The sequence below is a fragment of the Balaenoptera musculus genome, chromosome 13 (assembly GCF_009873245.2).
Source record: "Balaenoptera musculus isolate JJ_BM4_2016_0621 chromosome 13, mBalMus1.pri.v3, whole genome shotgun sequence".
NCBI classification, from domain to species: Eukaryota; Metazoa; Chordata; class Mammalia; order Artiodactyla; family Balaenopteridae; genus Balaenoptera; species Balaenoptera musculus.
Genome location: NC_045797.1, coordinates 13,603,261 through 13,611,688, shown reverse-complemented (window position 1 = coordinate 13,611,688; position 8,428 = coordinate 13,603,261). Strand labels below are relative to the sequence as shown.

The 8,428-nt window shown below is 43.0% G+C and overlaps 1 long non-coding RNA gene across 1 annotated transcript; it reads right to left on the bottom strand.

Annotated features, from left to right (window-relative positions):
- Nucleotides 1-4,604: 4,604 nt before the first annotated feature.
- Nucleotides 4,605-7,958, bottom strand: LOC118906437. The gene is made up of 3 exons (XR_005022489.1): nt 7,847-7,958; nt 7,612-7,744; nt 4,605-4,878 (listed from the first exon to the last, which is right to left on the bottom strand). It is a non-coding gene; the product is annotated as an uncharacterized LOC118906437 (long non-coding RNA).
- Between the last annotated feature and the right edge of the window lie 470 nt (nt 7,959-8,428).

The following is an 8,428-nucleotide window of genomic DNA, read 5'->3' as shown; positions in this document are numbered from 1 at the left end:
TTAGTTGCGGCATGCATGCGGGCTCTAGTTCCTCCACCAGAAATCGAACCCGGGTCCCCTGCATTGGGAGCATGGAGTCTTACCCACTGGACCACCAGGGGAATCCGCATATGTATTTATCTTTATCATATACATGTGTGATGAAAAAAAAGTTTAGATTGTTTCTGAATCTCATAAGATTTATGTCTTTCCCTAGAAGTATTCTGGGACTTGTTTCACTAGACACTTTGAGGTTCATCCAAGCTGTTGCATATAGGTGTTATTTATTCATTTCATTGCTGTACCAAATTCCACCCATTTTCCTGTTGATGGGCATGTCCCTGGGTGCACTATGCAAACGTTTCTCTTGGGTATGCTCTCCTTTCCTGTCACACTACTGTTGACCAATTTCAGGTTCTTATGATCTTTTGTTAGTGCCATGGCAATAGCTGCCTAACTTATCCTTCCTCTCATTTCACCCCTCCAATCTACTCTCCATACTGCCAAAGGATTCCATCTGGAAGTCATACTGGCTCCCCGTATTCCGGTGGAGAAAGTCAAACATGACTGCTACTCCTGGGCCTCTGTGCACCTGCCTGATGTCATTATCTTCCTGCTGTTCTCACCTCCCCACCCTGCATTCACTTGATGATTCAGCAACATTAAACCTTTATTGATTCCCCTAAATACCAAGCTACTGCATAACTCAGTTTATTGTATCTGCTACTTCTTCCTGAAACACCCTCTCCCTACTTCCTAAAGAACTCTTCTTCTCCTTAGGAGTAAATACTATCATGAATTCAGTATTTCTCATTCTCATGCCTTTTTAAAAAAAATTTATTTATTTTTATTTATTTATTATTTTTGGCTGCGTTGGGTCTTCGTTGCTGCGCGCAGGCTTTCTCTAGTTGCAGTGAGCAGGGGCTACTCTTCGTTGTGGTGCGCGGGCTTCTCTTGCTGCGGAGCACGGGCTCTAGAGCACTGGGGCTTCAGTAGATGTGGTGCGTGGGCTCAGTAGTTGTGGCTCGTGGGCTCTAGAGCGCAGACTCAGTAGTTGTGGCGCATGGGCTTAGTTGCTCCGCGGCATGTGGGATCTTCCCTGAGCAGGGCTTGAACCCGTGTCCCCTGCATTGACAGGCAGATTCTTAACCACTGCGCCACCAGGGAAGCCCATGCCTTTCTTTATATGTATATTTTTACTACATATGTATGTATCCCTAACTAACATGAAGTATTGCTTTACATGATTTAAAACTTTATATAAATGTTATTATGCCTGCTGTTTATTCCCCTACAGTTTGCTTTTTTCACTCACCATTATTTTTTGATGTTAACCTCTGCTGAAATGTGAGGTTCTAATTCATTTCCTTTTACACCTCTATAACATCCATTGAATGAATGCACATGAGCTATCCGTTCTCCTATCATAAGACTATGAGCTTATTTCCCATTTTTGCTTTTACAGACAGTGTTGCTTTAACCTTCTTGGGCAGTCTCCTTGTGCACACACCTGAGAGTTTCTCTGGGGTTTAGACTTAGGAGATGCTGCTGCTTTTTAACTAGGAGGGCTCAGTAATACCGACCTCAAAGGGTGCTGTGAAAACCTATGAGGTAGTGCAAATAAAGCACAATTTCAAGCATTCAAACATTAATTCTTGCTGTTAGACTATCTCTCAAATGTATATGAAAAGCTGGGACATAAAGGGTGATAGTCTGGTGCCAGAATGATAAAGAAGTATAATACATGTGCTTCTGTAGCTCCCAGAATACCTAGCCGATTGTAAGTTTCTGCCCATGTCATGCTGTTTCTTCACCTGCAAATCTCTGCTCATGCTGCTGTGTCCTTGGGCTTGAAATGGTCTCCTCCAGTTCTGGTTCTCCCCCTCCGCACTTATCCCTGTCTGCTACTTCTCTGAAGCCTTCCCTGATTCCTCAGGCTGCCTTGAGTACCCTTTCCCCTTTCCCTCCTACATCTCTCTCACCATCTTTATATGCTTTTCCATAATCCTCTCTAAATGGTCAATGTCTTAGATATAGGGCCTACATTTTAATCATCTTTGTATCGAGGCACTGAGTATAGTACCTGGTACATGTGCTGATAAATGCATGTGGAATGAGTGAATTTAGGAATTCTTGGGAGGAAAGCAATTAGCAGCTAAGGATTTCTAAGAGACAAAGGAAGAACGATGGAAGCAACTGTGCTGCTTGAGTAAGAATACAGGGACCAGAGAGAGTGTAAAGTTTTGTCAGTGATGTAATTACACAGGATATAATGGACTATTCAGGAGGGAACCTGCTCCTGTCATTCTGGAATGTGAGTGCTAGGTGTGCACAAGAACTTCTTTGATCCTGTGATTATGCAATGAATGACTAAATCAGCCAGTGAATACACTTGAAAGCAGTGAGCAAACCCTGGCTTATTTAACACTGCTAGGCATTAGCTGTTATTGGTCTAAAGCAGGATTGGCAAACATCTTCTGTAAAAGGCCAGACAGTAGATATTTTTGACTTTGTGGGCCATATGGTCTTTGTTGCAAATATCCAACTCTGCTGTTGTAGTGTGAAAGCAGCCATAAGAATATGTAAACAAGTGAGTATGGCTGTTTTCTTATACAATTTAATTTGTCATCATTGAAATTTGAACTTCATATAATTTTCATGTGTCACAAAATATTCTTTTGACTTTTCCCCCCCAACCATTAAAGAAGGTACAAACCGTTCTTATTTCACAGGCCCAAAGGAAACTTGTTGACCCCTGGCCTAAATGAATCTTAGCTCTGGGTACGAAGGAAGGTCGAATCCAATGATAAAGGGCTATTCTTTTACTGAAAAAGGCCTTAGAAAAAGATTTAAAATCTTGCAGCTCCCTTGATTTGCCACCAGATGGTGGTCCCTGCAGATGTGTGACTCAGACAGTGAGTCTTTCAACAGAAGGGATGATTGGAGTTTTTCCAGGTTGTGGTAGATCAGCCAGTGTGGTATTAACACAGGCACACAAACTGTCTCAATGATTCAAAACGGTTACTCTAGGCTTCATTTCTCCACCTTCACACTTATTTGTACATATTCCCTGAACTGCAGCATATCCAACTGAAGGGAGCACAATCATTCTCTTAAGACCTCTGAGATTATTTGCTTGAAGATCCACGACAATAATACAAATACAGAATATGGTTAAAGATTTTAGGGCTGCAATGTGAAATCTGGGAACAGAGTCTACCCAAGATGAAAGTTAACCAGTGGAGCTTATAGTAAGGGCTACTTGAAACCCATGTCTAGTCTTGTGATGTTACGCTAATAACTCTCTCCAAAACAGCCCCCAGTCCTGGCCTCTTCACAGCACCTCTTTCTCCCCTTTTTTTTTTTTTTTGGCTGCACAGCGCGGCATGTGGGATCTTAGTTCCCCGACCAGGGATCGAACCCGTGCCCCTACAGTGGAAGCACAGATTCTTAACCACTGGACTGCCAGGGAAGTCTAACCTTCTACCCTTAAGGTGCACGACTGGGGATCCAGCATTACCCTTGCTTAGCACATGCTGCCAACAGTTGCCCCACACCTTCTTTAGGGTATGGAAGTACTCAGTAGCCATAGTAATGTCCTTGGCATGTGTGTGTGGCCTGAGTGGGGAGGGAAATTCAGCTAAAATAGAGGTAAATGGGACCATAGTGGTCATTCTCGTCACCCCTTGTCTGGAATCTCCCAGCTCAGACCACTCTCTTGGACCAGGGGTCCTTTGACTTGAACGGTCTCATTTTTCTTCTTTTCTCACCACCCTTCTTTATCCAGATACACCAAAGAAAGAGACTGGATGGTTGTTAAAATCATTAACAACGGAAAAAGCTTCCATCTCTTTGGAGCAGAAAAGGGCTCAACAGAAACATGATTGTGAGGGTCTGTGAAGCTCAAGTTTACGATCTTAACTGCTAAACCACATTGCCATAGGGTTATGTCCACTCTGGCCTCCTAGTTTGCTCTCTCAGGAAATGCAGAATGAATCTACTGCATACTGTGATGAATGATGTTGAAGAAAGGTCTCATGTCCTTCCTGAATCTTTTCTTCTCTGGCTGAACAGCCCCAGTAGAGCAATAAGAAAGCCTTTCAAAACTCTAGATGTGCTTTTCCTGATGACGAAGACCAGCAATTCTCTACGGAGGCAGTTCCGCTAGTTAGGGGGCTACGTGGGGGTAACTTTTGGTTGTCACGATGATTGAGGGGTGCTACTCACGTATTGTGGGCAGGGCTAGGGCCAGCAAGAAAGGTTTGGATCCCAGTGGGGGAAAAAAAAGAACTGGAGGGGGGCAGATGAGTAAAAAACGTTTACATAGGATTTGTGTTGATACGTAATATAGCAGGGCCCTGTGCTCGCTTCCCTATCACCAGCCTGATAACTAGAGCCGACATCCCCTGTCTCACTGGTCCTGGCCAGAGGTGCTGGATGTCCTGGGAAGCAAGGGACAGCCCTGTACGTTAAAGTTTCTCTGCCCATCCTATACAACTTCAAATATCCAGATGTGTATTTCACTTATGTAAAATTGTTACCAAACTCAGGTTTGGTAAAAGCTAATAATTTGAGAGGCAAGTGTCAGTAGAAAGGAAGGATACTTTAATCAGAAAAGACGGCAATCTGGGGAGAAGTTGGACTCACGTCCAGAGGCCAACTTTAAAGATTCTGCTCAGCTGTGACAGTTTTTAAAGGGGAAAAAGGGGAAGAATCTCAGTGAACCATCGAGGCAGGAGGTTGGGTTCTGCATCATCCTCCATTAGGTAGACTGGCTGACTTTCTTCAGATGTGATCTTGCCTGCGTGATCTACCTGCAGGATTGCTTAAGGGGGCTGTTGAGGGTAGAGAGCTAGTCATTTGTTAACTGTTTAATTCTTCATTTTTATATCTTTTTATCTAGGGAAAGAATCAACAGATTAGACAAAGCATGGTGTGCATTCAGGAGAACATAAGTCAGGAGTTAGGTTAAATGCCTAGTGATCTCATTCCTATAATTAGGTTCTTTCAAGGTTAGAGGGGAACAGAAATGGGCAAACAGGAAAGGGGCAAAAGAGCTGCTTTCAAAATCTTGTTTATAATTACCTGAGTCTAGAACTCTGTTTTATGTAATCTTAGAGCAGTTTTTGTAAAGTTTTACTCTACACTAAATTTTCCAGGAATGCAACTTCTTGTTAACTGAAGAAAGATTATACTTTCTTTCATTCAGAACTTGACTAGGAGCCATTCACCATTTCAGAAAATCATGTCACAGACAACAATGCCTTGTGTGGTATTTGTGTTCCCCAAATCAATCTACATCTTTAGCTCTCACTATCATAGTGATTCTACTTAGAGGTGCAAACATCTGACTACCTTATCATGTTTTCTAGTGTAGTTGTACTCAAGCATGTGTCTTGTGAGCACATTGACATATTTAATTTACAATGAATATATATAGTTTTATTATAATTTAACTTTCATCTTTATTTCTCCCTTATTAGGTTAGACGAGTGTCTTAGTCCATTTGAGCTGCAATAACAAAATAGCAAAAATTGGGTAGTTTGTAAACAACAGAAATTTATTTCTCACGTTCCTGGAAGCTTGAAGTCTTAGATCAGGGTGCCAGCATGTTTGGCTGAAGGTTCCCTTCCAGGTCACAGGATTCTCCTTGTGTCCTCACATGGCAGAAGAGAAGGGCCTAGGGAATCTCTCTGGAGACTCTTCTATAAGGCACTATGTAACCTCATGCATGAGGGTTCCACCTTCATGATTTAAGTACCCCCAAATGTTCCAGCTATTAATACCATCACCTTTGGGGGTAAGGATTTCTACATATGAATTTGGTGGGGGACACAAACGTTCAGACTATATGAGTTAGTAATTTATGTTTTTTAAGTTTAAGAACTGATAAATTATGTATGAATTTTATTTCAGATCAGCAAAAGGGATTTTATATAATACTATAATGAGAAACTAAGTATAATACTTTATGTGTTAGTTTCCTATTGCTGCTGTAACAAATTACTTAGTGGCATAAAATAACAAATTTACTATCTTAAAGTTTGCTGGTCAGAAGCCAGAAATGGGATTCACTGGGCTTAAATCAAGGTGTTGTCAGGGCCATGCTTCCTTTGAGGGCTCTTGGGAGAGCAGCTGTACCCCTGCCTTTTCTAGTTTCTAGAGGGTGCCAGCATTTCTCTGCTCATAGCCCCTTCCTCCAATTTCAAAGCCAAGAGTATAGCATCTTCAACTGTCTCTCTGACTTTGACCCTCTTGCTTCCACTGTTACATCTCCACCTGACTCTGACCCCCCCTAACCTCCTCTTATAAGGATTCCTGTGATTCCACTGGGTCCTCTTGGACAATCTAGGGATAATCTCCCTCTCTCGAGATACTTAGTTTAATCACATTTGCAAAGTCCCTTTTGCTATGTAAAGTAACATATTCACAGGTCTAGGGAGTAGGACCTGGACCTCTTTGGGGAACCATTATTCTGTCTACCACCCTTTAATAATATAATTCTTGTTGTTCTGATAAGGTTGAGACTCAGTTGAAGCTAAAGCACTGGGTTTGATGCTCCCTCTCTCTTTCTGGCTTGGGGCAGGTAGATTTCTTCCTTGACCTTGGCTTGGGCTGAACCTGTTCCAGGGGTATAAGTGTCTAGAGAAGAACAACACCATCCCTACCAGGCTGAGCTGCCGGCTCCCAAGGGTGGACTCTGGCTGTTGCCAGGCAATGTGGATGCAGGCATTCATTTGAAACTAACCTGAAGAACTCCTTTTTTTTTTTTTTTTAAATAAATTTATTTATTTATTTATTTTTGGCTGCATTGGGTCTTCGTTGCTGTGCGCGGGCTTTCTCTAGTTGCGGCGAGTGGGGGCTACTCTTCATTGGGGTGCACGGGCTTCTCATTGCTGTGGCTTCTCTTGTTGTGGAGCACGGGCTCTAGGCCCGCGGGCTCAGTAGTTGTGGCCCACGGGCTTAGTTGCTCCATGGCATGTGGGATCTTCCTGGACCAGGGCTTGAACCCGTGTCCCCTGCATTGGCAGGAGGGTTCTTAACTGCTGCGCCACCAGGGAAGCCCAGAACTCCTTTTTAATCATTTTTTTTCCCTGAGAGCATGTGATGTTTACTTTTGGGGGCACCCCGTTTTAAAGGTCTTAACGTGTTTTGCTCTTTCGGATACATCAGAAGTCACTGAGTTATTCTCTGGTTCCAGGGGCTATGTGTTATGACCTAAAAATTGGGATACATGGTCTGACAGAGGATTCTGCACCTGCTTCCAAGAGTCAAAGAAGTTTCAGGAGATGCAATTTGGTTAAAGACACATTAGAACTTCTAGCATATCTTGATGGTTTGGGGAAGATAACGTGACAGAATAAATAAAATAAATTTGCTATCATTTAATAAGTTCTGTACTAAGTACCAAGTGCTGTGCTATGTCCTTTGTATATATTATCTCGTTTACCAGTGAGGTAGAAATTATCACTCTTGTTTTACAGGTACTATCTCAAAGTTGTCCTAGTAGGCACAAAAGTCAAACACAGATCTATCTGACTCAGAAGCCAGTGCCTGTAAATGACTACACTCACAGAAACCCGGAGCACAGAAATCTGTAAACAGATGCATCCCTGAAACTAAAAATATTACCTTGAAGATAAGCCATAGCTCCAGATCTGCAAATGTCTTTCTTTTCAACATCAGTGAGAGCTGCCTGGAGATCAAGATGAGTAGCATTTAGTTCAATAGAGATTTTAGAATAATCCTTCCAATGTCCTCATTCCTGGGAAAGAAGAAGGTATTGGTATTTTTCTGGCAGGAGACACCCATTTAAGGGAGATTTGATAGAATGATAGACACGAGGGTTTTCATGTTCAAGGCCTACCTCCTCTCATAATACAGCCTGAGTAATACATCATCAGGGAACGCTCAGACCTCCATGCCCCAGGTGGGGATGTTGTGGGAGCCCCAGGTAATGCTGGAGAAGAGGGATGTCCCTTGGAGCCTAAATAGTACTGTTATATACAGGGCAAAGGGGTCAATTTAGCATCTGCTGCTTTCTGCCAACAATCTACCTGTGGGGGAGGGAGTAGGGAAACAAGGCGCCCATCTCACTTGAGAAAGTCCAAGCCTGACAGCTGAAGGGTCCCAGAACAGCAAACATCACCTCACCTCTTCTCTTGGACAATTTCAGCTGTCTGCTTTGGATTGACAGAGGCATCTGGCTGCTAAAAATACCCTACTGACCAAGTGCTGCCTATTCCAAATACAGCTGAGCATGACTGCAATCCAGGACTTAACTACTCCTTGCAAAGGAACTTTTCAAAAGTTTTCAGGCCCAATTTGAGAAGCACACCAGCCCATGGTCATTTTCTACTTTGTCAGCTTTGCTGGGCGGTGAATGGGACCCTTCCCAGGTCACCGTCCTCTGGCCTGGCCCATCCCCGTCTCCAGGAAAAGAGGCAGA